Source organism: Myotis nattereri, assembly GCF_964212035.1.
Source record: "Myotis nattereri genome assembly, chromosome: Y".
In the NCBI taxonomy this organism is placed as follows: Eukaryota; Metazoa; Chordata; class Mammalia; order Chiroptera; family Vespertilionidae; genus Myotis; species Myotis nattereri.
This window is the reverse complement of record NC_138094.1, coordinates 31,407,932-31,425,399: the sequence shown is the minus strand read 5'-3', so window position 1 is coordinate 31,425,399 and position 17,468 is coordinate 31,407,932.

Here is a 17,468-nt window from a genome sequence, read left to right as displayed (position 1 = left end):
TGTGGCCTATCTTTGAAAATGTCCCATGTGCACTGGAGAAGGATGTATATTTGGTAGCTTTGGGATGAAATGTTCTGGAGATGTCAAGTCCATCTGAACTGGAGAGTCATTTAGGATTGCTGTTTGTTTGGAGGTTTTTTGTTTAGAGGATTTATCCAGTGGTGTCAGTGAGGTATTGAAGTACCCTACATTGATACTATTGCTATCTATCTATCCCTTGATACCTTCCAGAAGTTGTTTTTTGTATTTGGGCACTCCTGTACTGGGTGCATATATGTTTACCAGAGTTATATCCTCTTGTTGATTTGCTACTTTTAGTATTGTGTAGTGGCCTTCCTTATCCCTTGCTATGACCTTCATTAGAGTTCTATTTTGTTCAGATATAAGCATTGCCACCCCAGCTTTTTTCTCATTTCCATTTGTTGAAAATTTATTTTTCCCTCTTTCACTATCTGTGTGAATCCTTTGCTCTGAGGTGAGTCTCTTGCAGACTGCAAAATATGGGTTTTGTTTCCTTATCCATTCAGCTGCCTCATGTCTTGATTGGAGCACTGAATCCATTTACCTTTAATGTTATTATTGTAAGTACTTGTTTGTCATATTTATTCTTCATGTGTGTGCTTCTCCTTGCCTTTCTGTTTCTTCTTTTTACTTCCATCCCTCTAGCATTTCTTGCATTGCTGACTTGGTGGTAATAAACACTCATAGCCCTTTTTTGTCTGTAAATTTCCTTATTAGTTCTTCAATTTTGAATTATAGCCTTGCTGGGTATGGATTCAGCCCCTTGTTTTACATCACTTTGTATATTTCATTCCATTCCCTTCAGGCCTGGTGTGTTTCTGTTGAGAAATCTGTTGATATTCTAATGGGAGATGCCTTGTAGGTAACTTTCTGTCTCTGTCTGTCAACCTTTATGATTCTTACTTTTGCATTGATGTTTAATTATGATGTGGCTTGGTGTTGGTCTTTTTGGGTTCATCTTATTTGTGACTCTGTGTGGTTCTTGGACTTGCATAGTTATTTTCTGGCCTGTATCAGGGAAGTTTTCTGTCGTTATTTCTTCCAACATGTTTTCCCCTCCCCCATCTGACTGGAAGAACTGGCTGGGTCTATAGACCAAGACTGAGCACAGACCTGCTGAGAACCTGGATTGCGGTGAGTGATGGTCACCTAAATGGACACTCCTGCTTTTTGCCCATGACCCTGATCATGTCCACCGCTGCCACACATAGAGTGGCATGTTCCCATTCTCCGGTGACTTCTCTAGGCACACTCCCATCAGGCTGGCCCAGGTGATGGACATGGGAGCCTTACATCAGGAACCAGTGCCTTGTTCTTGTGTCACCGTCCCATGACCCACTCAGAGATATGAGTGCAGGCGACTGATTCAGGCCTCAGATACTGAACATGGAGAAGGAAGTCAATTGATGGCCCCTGCCAAGGTCTCTTGCCTGGAGAGAGAAGTAATGAGACTTGGAAAGTGGAATGCTTCTGTAATTTCTTAAATTCTGCCGAACATGAGGAATTACTTTTACTCATCATCTTGACTCAGAATCCAGCTTCAGGTTCACAATGGCCAGCTATCAGACAAGTGTAAATGAGCAACATGGTTGTGACCAAAAAAAGGATGGAGAGATTCCAGGGCAAGCCATGAGGCCAAAGAGCTTCACACTAAAGGAACTCTCCCAGAGACGGGTGCCCACGTAGGCAGCAGGAAGGATGGGACCTTGGAAGCTTATCCAAAACTAGTAAGCAATGTGACAGTTCACCAGGGCATGGAAAAGACTCTCACTCTGTGTGGAAAGTTGTATGAGCAGAAGACCCTCAAGCCATGTTTAAACTACTCTTGAAATAGTTTGCAAAGGCGCATGTCAGTGTTTAATTCTCAAATATTTAAAATCACAGAGTGCTAACTAGTGATTTTACTACTTTATTTATTTACATGTATGGTATGTTTATAACAGTTTTTTAATGTTGTGACATAACTCTGTAATAGCCATTGAAAAATAACAACTTTTCCTATGGTTATTTGGATTGCTGGGCAGGGTATTAGCTGGAGGTACTATTCTATGTGGGTTGCTCTACAGTGCAAAGCAAGACTAGTCTGTGATTTACTCATTTTGCATTTCATTTGTTTTGTTTGTTTGTTGGTCTCCTCAATCTAGTGAGGGTTCATGGCTCAGAGATACCCTGAGGAAGATCATGAACGTCTCATGAGGTGTCCGAGCTGATCACCCAGAATAGCAGTGGATGTACCCTTAGGCACTCAGTAAATTTTTTGGAGTAAATCAAGGATTGAAGAGCGAGGAGAGGTGTCTGGCTTTGGCAGGTGAGGATCAGCTGACCCGTGGACATCCCTGAGAAGATGTCCACTCTGTGCCAGTGCCTCCTGCCAGCCCTCACATAGGGCATAGAGGGATTTCCTGTCAAGTATGGATACAGAACTTTTGTGGCCATGAGTCTTATGGAACCGTCTCCAGGGGAACAATCAGCAGTGGAACGGGCTGTACAGCCTATAGCATCTGGTTTTCCTCTCAGCCACAATAGTCTTCCTCTGGCTTTGAGTTGGAGATTTAGGGTCAGTGGATGACAGGGATGCAGTAGCAGGAACCATTCTCTCCTTCTCTGGTCAGAAGCATAATTCTTACCATCTGATGAGGCAGAAGTGCAATCTTCACCAGAAGCATCCCTCTGCAGGCCTGAATGCCATGGTCGGGCCCTCCCTTTCCCTCTCGACCTCTCGTCTTCTTTGTGTCCAGGATCGGTGTGTGCCATTCTCCCCACCTTGCCCTGCACTCTCTATTGGAATGACCCAGTGCCTTTGGGGTTGGGATCTGGGAATGTCACTGGCACTTCATCTACGCCAGGCCAACCCTGCACCCCAACCCCTCCCCAACACCACCGCTGTCTGCATAATCTGGTAGATTATGTCTCTGATATTTAAGGGATGCAGATCACAGATTCAGCAAGACTGGCCCATGCTCTGCTGCCATTTCACTTTTGTGCCTCATTCTGGGTTCCTTATGGGATTCTCTGGGCCATTTTCTGCCTTGTCCCTCTAGCCCAGAGTGAGTGCTCTTCCTCATGCACCTCCCTTGTGCCTCTAGAAGCACTGCCCTTGGCATTAAATGGCTAGAGCCAGGCATGTCTTGGATATGAGGCATGTTCTCCTTGGGGAGCAAAAAAGAGGGGCAATCCCTTGTTTAGGTCTAGATGTCATTGGAACCAGGTCTTGTTGGGCACGGGCAGGGCAGGTAGTGCCAGCAGAGACTTGTGAGTTTGAAAAAGGCACAGAGGACAAAATATGTCAGGGTAGGAAGAGGTCTGACTGCAGAGGGAAAGAAGCCAGGTGGAAGGCTGTCTGCTCGAAGGCTGGGTTAAGAGAGCGGACGATGGGAAAGCCCATGCATGGGGACTGGTCCCCAGGGCCTCTGAAGGCCCATAGAGGCAGGGCTTGCTGTGGAACCCAGGAAGGGCATCCTCCTGCCTCTTTGGTGCCTCTTTGGTGCCTCTTTGGATCCAGAAAGGCAGTTGGGATGTTGATTTTCCTTCTGTACACTGTAGCTTGTCACGTTCTCCAAAACAGCTCAGAAGAATTGGGGAGAACTCCTGATTTCTGTTATCAGTGGGTGTCCCCAGCATGAGATTCCTGATGGGCTGACTGACATTCCAGGGATGCATAAAGAGGGTCCCAGACTTGGAGCACATTCTAAGGACCCCCTTTCTTCCAAAAAAGGTCACAAGGGCAGATGACCTGGTATCGCAGTAGGAATTTTGTGACTGGAGCAGGTTGCAAAGGACGGCCCTATTCGTGGGCTCAGAGGCTACTGTGTTCTGTACGTAAGTGAGGGCTATGATGAGAGCAGGTGGCAGGTGACCAGGATGTGGTGAAAACATCCCCCAAATTCATGTGTGGGTGCTGGGAGTCGGCAGGGCCTGTCCATTACTGGGCAGGAAGTTCTCCTGCCCACAGTGCCATAGCACATGCCCTGGGTAAAGCTGGCTCCGCATGGGGGGCGTGGATAGAGGAGTGTTTCTTGCTCATGAAGAAGGCATGTTGGGCTCAGATTTTGTTTCTAGGTCATTCTAAGTGGTCCATCCTGCCTCCCTGTATCTCCTGGACACTGGGATCTCATAGAGGCAGCCTGAGCTTGGGCTCCTATAATTTTCCAGTTTCTGCCTGGTGCATGTAATGTCTGTGTTAAAGAGAAAATCTCAGCCCCCAGGTGGCACCCTCAGGCTAAAACCCCATGATACCAAGTCTAGGCTCAACTGCTGAACTCATTACAGTTTGCACCTCTTCCAGAAACCTAAACAGTCAGTCTGAAATTTTCTGGACAACACCACTGTGCTAATCTGTCATGTGGTCCCTCTGCCTGGAATATGAGAGTTGTTGGGCATCACAATGCAGCGGGTACAGAAGAGCCTACAGAAAATCTGGGCCTCTCTGTCTCTTTGTACTGGGTCAGCACACACAAGGCGCATCCATAAGGACTGGAACAAGTGGTTTCCAGTGAGCACCACCGAGGTACAACTTCTCTGGGGCTGTCACCGTTAACTAGTCCAGGCCCTGGTCTCCAACACTCCTCCCCAGTTGCCTGTGGCGGCTCCATGGTAGGGCTTCCCTGTACACAAGTCAGGCCCCCAATACTGAAAGGGACATAAGCCTGTCAGGAACCCAGAGCCCTGGCCTCACCAGTCCATGCCTGTTATTCCCCTGGATCAAGGCCCTACTTGAACTCAAGTTCCTGTGGCCTGGAAACACATTTACATTCTTTTCAGCAAAATATTAAGCTAGCATAAACCTCTGCTTTGTTCTGTGTCCCGCCCTAGAATAGGACATCCTTTGTAGAGGATGGTCTAATGTTCGAAGACTATCCCTCATGATCCTCCTTCCCATCAATCAAGGAGGTGGTAAAGCAACTCTCAGCCAGTGACAGGCCCTGGGTCTGAAGAGTGGACAACCCCAAGCCAGTTCCCAGAGAGCATTTAAGTGGACACAGGTGAAGGTCACACCGGGGAGATAGGGGTATGGAGGGCCACCCTGAGGGTCAATACAACCAAGTGAAAGGGAGATGTCCTAGTGTGCTGTTGGATCCCACAGTCAATGGACAGTTAGCTGCTCAGCATGGAACAGGCTCCCTGCCCACCTGCCACTGCATTCTGGCCCTAGGCTGTCTCAGTTTGCTCACTGTGTGGCCTGCCAGAGGAGCACCTAGGGAGAAGGCCACACATCCAGGCCCAGGGGCAGGACTCCATTTGCCTGTATGTCTCCCTAATTGTGAGGAAGTCAGTCCTGCGTTTTCTACTTCTACTGCTCCTAATTCAGTGCCAGCCACTCATGTGCTTGCTGCTCTCTGCTGTGTTTCAGAAGTTCATAGCTTGTCACATACAGCACCTGGCCCTTCGTTCTCTTTTTATTGCTCTTCCTGTCTTTGTCTTCTACCTTCCAGTCTTCTAGCTTGGGCCCATAAGCGTAGGAGCTCATTTTCCCGTTTCTTAAGTACATTTTTTATTGATTTCAGAGAGGAAGGGAGAAGGAGAGATGGATAAACCACCAATAATGAGACAAAATCATTGGTTGGCTTTCTCCTGCACATCCACCTGGGGATCCAAACATAAACTCCGGCCCCTCCTCCAATTGATAATTGAACCATGTCCTCTTGGTTCATAGGCCTACTGAGCCACACTGGCCATCACTCTCTGCTTCTTCTAGTGGGAAGAGAAAATGCTGAAGTCTCTGTAACAGTCTGTGAGCTCCCCACTCCCCCAAAAAAGAGGATAAGAGAACAAGGCTCAGAAAATGTGTATCTCTTACAGCAAATGCTCTCTTTCTCTTCCTCTCCCTCTCCTATTCCATCTCCCTCTCCCTGTCCCTCTGTCTGACATGCACCTTGTCTTCCCATCCCCACCTTAACAGGAAATAGTGTCCATAATGGGAATCAGAACCTCTGGAATTTGGGGAAAAGTATACAAATGGGCAGGTTCTTAGGGAGGAAGGACATAGGCAAAACATCCTGTGTTCTGGGTGTTAATTCCTCTGCACAAAGAGATCGTGCCCATTACCTTGTGTGGAGATTCACCTGTGGGGCCAACTTATGTAAAGCTATTGTCAGCATGTCCTCCTCTAGAATTGCCCACTGTTATTAGCATTGATGGTATTTATTATCCACCAGATGCAAGATAAGGAAGAAAATGAAAGACAGTGCACACTGGCCAGTGTGTCTGGGCATTTTCCTGTGCACCAGAAAGTTTACTGATTTGATTTCTGGCCAGGGCACATGTCCAGGTTGCAGATTCAGTCCCCAGGCATCCAACATTGTTTCTCTCTCACAGGAATGCATGCTTCTGTGTCTGTCTCTCTCCATTTACCTCTCTCTAAAGAATTAATTTTAAAAACCCACCATATTAAAACACAACAAAAGAAAACTCATTGCTGCATGTTGCCTCTAAAACCAAGTGTCCTGCACTTGACGCTTTATTTGTTCTCGAGACCACAGTGAGAAATCTAGCAAAATTATTTATTGGAATCTGGATTATTCTATAAAATATTCAGAAAAACATAGTATTAAGGCAATGAGGCTGAGAAAGCTTAGATAGAGACTACATCTGTGAAGTTGGGCACAGAAGGGGCCTGGATAGGAGGTGACTGCTGGTGCACAGGCATCTTGTACATGAAGGCCCTTGGGCAGGGTCTCTAGGGCATCAGAAAGCAAGCAGGGAGAGTAAGGCACACATAATAGGTTCCTTACTACTAGAATGTACCCTAGAGTCCACCAATCTGCACCGCAGTCAGGCAGGCTGGATACAGGGCAGCTGGAGCACACGAATGTCAAAGGGAAGACTCTGAATAAAGAAGAGCCAAAGCCTGACATGCTTGGCTCATTGGATGAGTTTTGACCTGTGAACCAGGAGGTCAGGGTTCAATTCCCAGGCCGGGACATGCCCATGTCGTGGGCTCTTAGCCCAGTAGATGTCTTGTAGGAGGCAGCCAATCAATGATTCTCTCTCACCATTGATGGTTCTAACTCTTTCTCCCTCTCCCTTCTTCTGTGAAATCAATAAAAATATATATATATATCTAAAAGTATGTACATAGTTTAGGGTTTTGATACCCTGAATATCCCTTTAGAAATACAAGAGAGCCTTTTGTCATGGTCAGGATTTATATGCTGTTCCTTCTTCCCCTTTAATCTTCCTTTCTAGTCCACTTCCCCATGGGATTGTATATAAAGTGATCTATTTCATGCTGGGACGTTTTGTATTGTTTGTCTTGTTGTATTTCTCTGTACCATAATACGTTATTAATACAAACCTACAGTGGAAAAATTAGGCTGAGTAAATTTGGCATCCAAATGGCTTTACTAAGTATTTCACCAATCCAGGTGCATGCCAGCTGGCAATGAAAAATGGGCTCACTGAGCCATGCCATTCATGGTTTGTTCCACCCCACAATGTGCAATCTGACAGGCTACATTTTAAAATCCTTAAAATTTTGAGGTCCAAGCTTCCTAAATTTTCAACTAATTTCACATACACTATTTCAATAAAAAGAATGTTAAAAAAAACCACACATTATTGGGGTAATTTTTAAAATTGAAGTTGGAAGGCTTGTTGATAACTATACACTCAACAGTCCAAGAGGCGAGTTTTTAAAAACCTTTCCCATTCATGATGTTTGTTTATATTCACTAATAAAAATACTGAGGATTCAAGATAACTCATAGTTTGAGTGATCATACCCTTTGTGGTACATTAAATGTCAAATAGTTGCAGAGAAAGTGCCTGAATAGTTCTCCAATAAAATACATATCACAATCTAGGGGCACTTTTGTTCACTCCGTTCAGAAGTATAGTCAGGAAGCTAACTGGTTCCATTTAAGTGGTAATCTCTGTTTCAATCTTAGTATAACCACTTCAGAAAGTGCTGATGTCACTTAAGTAAGCAAAAGGATGCCCACATTTATACTTCTTCAAACTTTTATATCATTCCGTATGCAATATTTCTCTATTTCTACTATTCCTTTCAAGGTTGAGGACATACAAAATGTCACAGGAAGGAGGTCAAGAATTGTTTTGCAGCCTTGGTGGAGGTTCCCCAATCCTTTTTTTCATTTAGGTTGTCCAAGGAAAATATGTAAATTGTTTACCCTCCCTAACTGGAAACAGGGCAGCATGCCATGAAGAAGTAACACGCTGCTTCATTTATTTTTTTTTATCATTATTGTTCAGATTATTACAGTTGTTCCTCTTTTTCCTCCATAGCTCCCCTCCACCCAGTTCCCACCCCACCTTCTGCCCTTACCCTGACACTGTCCTCATCTATAGGTGTACGATTTTTGTCCAGTCTCCTCCCACGCTCCCCACACCCCCCACATCCCTTTCCCCCGCAAGAATTTTCAGTCCACCCCCTCTCTATGCCCAATTTTATATTATATTCACCAGTTTACTCTGATCAGATTTATTACTCACTTGATTTTTAGATTCACTTGTTGATAGACATGTATTTGTTGTTCATAATTTTTATCTTTACCTTTACTTCTTCCTCTTCTTAAAGAATACCTTTCAGCATTTCATATAAAATAATATGGAACGCTTCATGAATTTGCATGTCATCCTTGTGCAGGGGCCATGCTAATCTTCTCTATATCGTTCCAATTTTAGTACATGTGGTGCCGAAACGAGCACAGTTCTCTTTCTTTTTTAATAAATATATGTATTATTTGGAAACATTAAGATCTCAGTATGTTTTTTAAAGAATGAATGAGTGCACTCTTTCATGAGCCAATAGTCTTCTTATTTTTTTTAAGTTTATAATAGTCTTTATTATCCATGAGTGAGTGAGATCATGTGCTGTTTTTCCTTCATTGACTGGCTTATTTCACTTAGCATAATGCTCTCCAGTTCCATCCATGCCATTGCAAATGGTAAGAGTTCCTTCTTTTTTACAGCAGCATAGTATTCCATCATGTAGATGTACCACAGTTCTCTAATCCATTCATCTACTAATGGACACTTGGACTGTTTCCAGATCTTAGCTATGTTGAATTGTGCTGCTATGAACATATGGGTGCATATATCCTTTCTGATTGGTGTTTCTGGTTTCTTGAGATATATTCCTAGAAGTGAGACCATAGCATCAAATGGGAGTTCCATTTTTAGTTCTTTGAGGAAGGTCCAGACTGTCTTCCATCGTGGCTGCACCAGTCTGCATTCCCACCAGCAGTGCACGAGTGTTCCTTTTTCTCCACATCCTCTCCAGCACTTGTCGTTTGTTGATTTGTTGAAGATAGCCAGTCTGACAGGTGTGAGATGGTACCTCATTGTTATTTTGATTTGCATCTCTCTGATGATTAGTTACTTTAATTATCAGGTTAGCAGATTGCCTTCAGCCATTTTGCCAACAGCAGGGTAATATAATGCAGATTTTCAGCCCTGCTGTTTATCAAAGTTCATTAGCCCTGTATAAAAATATATATATGTATATATATATATATATGTGTGTGTGTGTGTGTGTATATATATATGTGTATATATATATATATGTATATATATATATATATATATACATATATGTGTGTGTGTGTGTGTGTGTATATATATATATATATATATATATATATATATATATATATATATATTTTACAGGCCCAGTGCACAAAAATTTGTGCACTCAGGGGAGAGGGGGTCCCTCAGCCCAGCCTGTGCCCTCTCGCAGTCTGGGACCCCTCAGGGGATGACCACCTGCTGGCTTAGGCCTGCTCCCCGGGGAATTGGGCCGAAGATGGCAATCAGACATTCCTCTGACAGCCTGGCAGCCCTCGGGAGATGTCCACTTGCCAGCGGGGAGAAGACCTAAGCTGCAGTCAGACATCCTTAGCACTGCTGACGAGTCTGGAGAGCCTCCCTCCACCACTGCTGTAATGGCAGCCATCAGCCTGGCTTGTGGCTGAGCAGAGCTCCTCCCATGTGAGAGCGACCTGACTACCAGAGGGCAGCACCTGCATTGAGCGTCTGCCCCCTGGTGGTCAGTGTGTGTCATAGTGACCAGTCATTCTCAGTCTTTCTGCTGTTAGGGTCAGTTTGCATATTACTCTTTTACTATATAGGATAGAAGCCTGGTGCATGGGACGGGGCCGGCTGGTTTTCCCTGAAGTGTGTTCTAGATCAGGGTGGGGTCCCCACTGTGGTTCCTGGCCAGCCTGGGTGAGGGGCTGATGGCTGTTTGCAGCTGGTCACACACTCTTCAGAGTAGGGGTCCCCACTGGGGTTCCTGACCAGTCTGGGTGAGGGGCTAAGGGCCGTTTTCAGGATGGCAGGCGACTGAAGCTCCCAGCCTCTTTTTTTTATTTTTTATTCTGGGATTTATTTACCTTCTATTGCTGTCACTGGAGCTGAGAGCCGGCTGCAGCTTGAGGCTATGGCTGGCTGAAAGCAGGTATCTGGGTTTGTTTAGCTTCTATAATTGCAACATTGTTGCATCTGGAGCTCAGAGCAGGGCTGCCGCAGGTGGGGAAACTTGGCTTCCTCCATCACTGGAGCAACCAAGCCTCATGTTCACTTCAGCTGCGTGGCTTCCGGCAGGCATCTTGATTGGGAGTTAATTTGCATATCTCGCTGATTAGCCAATGGGAAGGGTAGTGAAGTTATGGTTAATTCCCATGTTTATCTATTATTAGATAGTATATATATACATATATATATATATATATATATATATATATATACACACACACACATACATCTATACACACACACACACACACACATACACACAGACACATACTACTGTTGGTCTTTACCTCCAGCACTTAACTCTGAGGTTTGACAGTGTGATCAGTGCTTCTTTGTGTCTAGATGTCTTGTTGTTCATCAGTTAATGTTGTTCATTATATTCCACAAATGAGTGAGAATGTGATATTTATCATTCTCTGAGTGGCTTAATTTGCTTAGTGTAATGCTCTCCAAGTCCATCCATGCTGTTTCAAATTATAAGAGTTCATTCTTTGTTATAGCAGTAGAGTATTCCATTGTATAGATGTTCCACAGCTCATTCATCCGTGCATCTGCTAATGGGCACTGAGACAGTTTCCAAATCTTAGCTATTGTAAATTGGGCTGGTATGAACATACAGTGGCATATATCTTTCCTGATTGGTCTATCTCACTTCTTGGGATATATATGCCTAGAAGAGAGAATACTGGGTCAAATGGGAGCTCCATTTTTAATTTTTTGAGAAAACTCTACACGGTTTTCCACAGTGCTTGCATCAGTCTGCATTCCCACCAGCAGTGCACATGGATTCTTTTTTGTGTGGCTGTTTTCTTGGATCCAGGGCCTTAGGTATTACAGACTTTTGATCCCCAATACGAATTAGGCATAATGCAGTTCGAATAAGAGCACACATAGTTCAAGATGACAAGGTTACTTGTTTTCCTTGAGCCTGAGTTCAGAGAGTACCTTTTGATATTTTTATTATTTTTTTAATATTATATTTTATTATTATATCTGTCTTTGTTGTTTATTGTTATTGCATTAAGCATGCCTTTATTTTAAAGTCTATTTTGTCTGATGTGGGTATTGTTGCTTTTTCTCTGCATCCTCACCAGCACTTGTGGTTTGTTGATTTTTTTCTGACAGCTATTCTGACAGGTGTGGATTGGTAACTCATTGTCGTTTTGATTTGCATCTCTTGGACTGTTCTCTTGGACTGTTTGAGCATTTTTTTGTATGTCTCTTGGCCTTTTGTAGGTCCCCTTTTGAAAAGTGTTAATTTAGGTCCTTTGTTTTGATTGGATTGTTTATCTTCCTATTGTTAATTTGTGTGAGTTCCCTGAAATTTGTGTGAGTGGATATTCAACACTTATCCGAGATACTTGGGAAATATGTTCTCCTATGCTGTGGGCTTTCTTATTGTTTTGTTCAGGATTTTGTTTGCTGTGCAAAAGATTTTTATTTTGATGTAGTCAATTTGTTTATTTTCCCCTTTGTGTGCATTGCCTTTGAAGCTGTATCGGTAAAGATATTGCGGAGACGTATCTGATATTTTGCTACATATGCAATCTTGTAAGATTTTTTATAGATTCTCATCTGATGTTTAAGTCCTTTATCCACTTTGAGTTTATTTTTGTGAATGGTGTAAGTTGGTGGTCCAGTTTCATTATTCTGCATGTATCTTTCTAATTTTCCTAACATTTATTGAAGAGAATATCTTGACTCCATTGTATGCTCTTGCCTCCTTTGTAAATTAATAATAGAGCATAATGACTTGGGTCCACTTCGGGGTACTCTGTTCTGTTTCAGTGGAGTATATGTCTTTTCTAGTGGCAGTAGCAGGCAGTTTTGAGAATGGTGGCTTTATATTATAGCTTAATATCTGGTATTGTGTGCCTGCCAACTTTTTTCTTCTTCCTCAGATTGCTCAGGCTATTTTTACTCCATTTCAATTTTTGGAGGATTTTTTTCTGTGTCTGTGATATATTCTGTTGGTATATTAATGGAGATTACAATTAATCTGTAGATTGCTTTCGGGAGTATGGACATGTTAATGATGTTAATTCTACCAACCCATCAACATGGTATATTAGTCCATTGGTTGATATCTTTATCTCCATTTCAATGGCCTGTAGTTTTCCAAGTGCAGTTCTTTTACTTTCTTTATGAGTCAATAAAAATGTACAGTTTTTAATTATAAACCTTGTGTTCTATCAAAATTACTTCACGCGTGAATTTTAGGACACCCTTTACTTAGGCGACTCCGGTGAAAGGGCCATTTGACCCACAAAGGGGTCGCAACCCACGGGTTGAGAACCACTATTCTAAAATGTCAATTAAATCTAATGGATCCAGTGTGTCCTTTAGAGGCTCTGCATCCTTGTTATTTTTTCATATGGAAGATCTATCCAGAGAAGTCAGAGGGGTGATAAAAGTCCCTTACTGTGACTGTCCTGTTGTCACACTCTCTGTAAAAGTCTTCTAGAATTTTTGTTAGTTTTGATTTTTTGTTTGTTTGTTTGAGATATATATATTGAGGTGCTCCTCTGTTGGGTGAATATATGTTTACTAGGGTTATATTGTCTTGTTGGTTGGTCCCTTTAGTATCATGCAGTGACCTTTCTGTCTCTTGTGATGGCCTTTATTTTAAAGTCTATTTTGTCTGATACCCATATTGTTACTTCAGCCTTGTTTATTTTTTTCATTTCCATTTGCATGGAAATGTTTCCCATTCCTTCATTCTCATCCTGTGTGTGTCTTTTGTTTTGAGGTGGTGTTCCTGTAGAAAGCATATACTTGCATCATGTTTTTGTATCCATTTTGCTCCAATACACCTTTAGATTGGAGCATTGACCTATTTACATTTAGGGTTATTATTAATAGGTATTTATTTCTTTCCATTTCATTTCTGTGTGGCTAACTTTCTGACTCTGTTTCTCCTTCTCATTACAGCAATCTCTTTAGCATTTCTTGTAAAGCTGGCTTGGATATGATGTACTCCTTCAGCCTTTTTCTGTCTAGGAAGCTCTGTATTTGACCGTCTATTTTGATTGAAAGAATTGCTGGATATAGTAATCTTGGCCTCAGATCCTTACTTTCCATTAACTTGAGTACTTCATGCCATCTTCTTCTGGCCTGTAGAGTTTCTGATGAGAGATCAGGAGTCAGCCTTATGGGAACTCCTTCATAGCTAACAGTTTTCTTTTGTCTTGCTGCCTTGAAGATTCTGTCTTTGTCTTTAATTTTTGGCATTTTAATTATGATGTGTCTGGGCATGGGTTTGTTTGGGTACTTCTTCTTTGGGGTTCTCTTTGGCTCTTGATCTTGTGTAGGATTTTCCTTTATCAGGTTAGGTAAGTGTTCTGCCATTGTTTCTTCAAAGACCTCTATGCCTTTCTCTCCTCCTGCCTCTTTTGTCACTCTCGCTATTCTAATACTGTTAGGTAAGTGGTCCTCCTGTTTGTTTGGGTTTTTTTTTTTTAAATCTTATTTTTTCTGTCTTTTTTTTATTGGGTGATATTTTTAACTTTGTTCTAATTCAGTGATTGATCCTCAGCTTTCCCTAATATCTGCCTATTCCTTCCAATGTGTTCTTTGTGTTATGTCATTTTATATCTAGGACTGTTCTTTTCATAGTCACTATATCTTTTTTCATGCTCTTGAGCTCTTTTACCCTCATAACTCTGAAGTCAGATTCAGATAAATGTCTGCTCTGTGCTTCACCTATCTCTATATCTGAAGAATTCTCTAGTTCTGTTATTGGGGGTTGTTTCTTTGTTTCCTCTTTCTGGCTTTCTGTCTGGGTTTGTGGTGAGGAGCTAGGTGGATCCTATATGCCTCTCAGTCTCTAGTGCAGGACATTGTTAAAGTATGTTTCTGACTAATTCGGTCAGGCAAAGACTCAAAGCCTCCAGAGATCTCCTCTCTCTATAGACTGGTAGGATTCCAACTTCACTTGCCTCCAAGGCAATGGTCATCAGCTGTGACAAGAGTTTGTTTCAACAAGGTGGGGCAGTTGCCTCTGCCTGGAGGTTAATTGTTATTTATAATCTCTTAACTGCCCTCAGGGCACGGTGTTTACCAGTAGTGTGTGTTAATTGTGTCCCCTCCAGGAAAAGCACATGTCTGCATGGGAGAGATTTTCTCTGCTGCATGAGGAAATGACTTCTCCCAGGAACTTGAAGTGTTTGTCTTCTGAGCTGGTAACCTTGACTCCCAGTTCTGGCTTTTTCCCTCACAGCTCCAGTCCGCTTCACCCTCCCTTTGCCAGGGCACAAGGTGTGTGGCTCCACAGGGAAGTTTGTGCGTTGGCCCTTTAAGAGGATGCCTGAATTTCCAGTTGTCTCTCCCTGGCAGACAGTGCCCTGCTGCTATTCACATCCACAGGTTATATGGGTACCCTCCTCAGTTCTGGTGCTCTCTGCTAGGAGGCGCAGCTTGGGGATTAGACCCAGAGTTCTCAGTGGCAGTCCTCCACAGCTGAGATATCTCTCTGAGACTTCAGTTGCTGTCTGTGGGTGTCAGGCCCGCCCCCTTCCAGCCTCCTCTCCTCCTACCAGTGTCTAAGTGGCCTCCACCTTCGGTCCTCGGGTGTCACGGTTCTCTCCTGTGAGTTTTCCATTGATTATTCAGGAAGTTGTTCCGTATTTTAGTTGGAATATCAGTTTGTTCCTGGGAGCATGTCCCTGCAGCATACACTTATTCTTCCACCATTCTTTTAAAAATATTTTTATTTATCTCAGAGAGAAACGGAGAGCGAGTGAGAGTTAGAAACATCAGTGATGAGAGAGATTCATTGATCAGCTCCCTCCTGCAAGCCCCAGACTGGTGATTTATTCCACTCCCAGGTAAGTGCCCTTGACCTGAATCAAATCTGGGCCCTTCGGTCTGAAGGCCAGTGATCTGTCCACTGTTCCAAATTCGCTAGGGTTCTGCCACCTTTTTCAATCTTCTTCAGAATCCCTCTGCATTGTAAAGTCCCTGCTAACATTCTTGTCCAATACACTCCTTTTCATGTGGTTTCAGGATGGAGTTGTGCATGAAGGCCCTAATGTCCTGTGAGTGCACATTCTGATCAATAGCACCATCAGGAAATGTGCATTGAGGCATGCTTAGTAGGCATATAGTAACATAAACCTGCCATGTCTCTTACTGTTTCTGTCTCTGTTTGGATCATGATGGATCCCAACTAAGGCTCTTGTTTCAAGTAGGGGTTGGCAGGATATACTCTTCATTTCAACACGTGTTCTTCTGAGAAACTTTGGTAATGGTGCCCTACTCTAAAATGTATTAGGCCATTCAATTATAAGGCCAGATCTTTTTATAAGGACAAGGCATTTATTTTTATTGAATGATAATTCTAAGAAACACATCTAATCTAATAAAAGATAAACATGGTAATTGGTGTACGACCGCTACACTTCCCATTGGCTAATCAGGGCAATATGCAAATTAACTGTCAGCCAAGATGGCGGCCGGCAGCCAGGCAGCTTGAACCTAAAATGAGGCTTGCTTGCTTCAGTGACGGAGGACTCCAACGTTCCCTGCCGGCTGCTGCAGGCCTCTGAGCCTGCAGTTTCAAACATTGTAACAAATATAGACGCTAAACAAAACCTCAGCCAGCTGGGATCTCAGAGCTGGGGTTGATACAGAGTTTTGAGAACTAAAACAAACCAGATACCTGCTTTCAGGAGCGGAGGCCTAAGAGCTGGAGCCTCAGAGCTAAAGCTGGCCCAGAATTAAAAAAAAGAAAAAGAAAAAAGGAGCAGTTGGGAGCTTCAGTCCCAGCCTGAAAACAGCCCTCAGCCCCTCACCCAGACTGGCCAGGCACCCCAGTGGGGACCCCCACCCTGAAGGGTGTGTGACCAGCTGCAAACATCCCCTCATCCAGGCTGGCCAGGCACCCCAGTGGAGACCCCCACCCTGATCCAGAACACTCTTCAGGGCAAACCAGCCAGCCCCACCCATGAACCAGTTCTCTATTCTATATAGTAAAAGGATAATATGCCTCCCAGCACCAGGATCAGCGGAGCCAAGGGGCCTCCCTGCACCAGGATCAGCGTGACAGGGGGCAGCGCCCAAACCCCCTGATTGCCCTTCTCTGTGGGTGATAGAGGGCGGCGCCCCAACCCCCCACCATGGGCCCTGCTCTGTGTGTGATGGGGTAGAGTCATAACCTCCCCATCGGCCCTGCCCTGAGTGTGACAGTGGTGGCGCCCCAACCCCCCTGATCGGCCCTGCTCTGTGGGTGATAGAGAGTGGCGCCCCAATCCCCTGATCCGCCCTGCTCTGTGTGTGACGGGGTGTTGTGCCAACTCCCCTATCGGCCCTACTCTTTTAGTGACAGGGTGATGCTCCCCAACCCCCTGATGGGCCCTGCTCTGTGCGTGACAGGTGGGGGGGGTGAGTTCCCCAACCCCCTGATCGGCCCTGCTCTGTGCGTGACAGGGGGCAGTGCCCCAACCCTCTGATCGGCCCTGCTCTGTGCGTGACAAGGGTTGGTGCCACCACCTCCCCATCGACCCTGCCTTGAGTGTGACAGGGGACGGTGCCCCAACCCCCCAATTGGCCCTACTCTGAGCATGACTGAGGGTGGCATCGCAACCTCCCAATCCGCCCTGCTCTGTGCATGACAGGGGGTGGTGCCCCAAATCCCAGTGGGCCCTGCTCTGAGCCCAACCAGGGGCTGCACCGAGAGATTGGGCCTGCCTTCTGCCACCCGGGAGCAGGCCTAAGCCAGCAGGTCGTTATCTCCCAAGGGGTCCCAGACTGCGAGAGGGCACAGGCCAGGCTGAGAGACCCCCCCCCCACCTGAGTGCACAAATTTTTGTGCACCGGGCCTCTAATAAATATATAAAGATATACTTTGTGCTTCCAACAATCATATATGTATTGAGGAAATGTGGAGACCAAATAACTACAACTGAATCAATAGGATGCAATTACTGTAGTTCCTCGCATTACATTGTTGACAC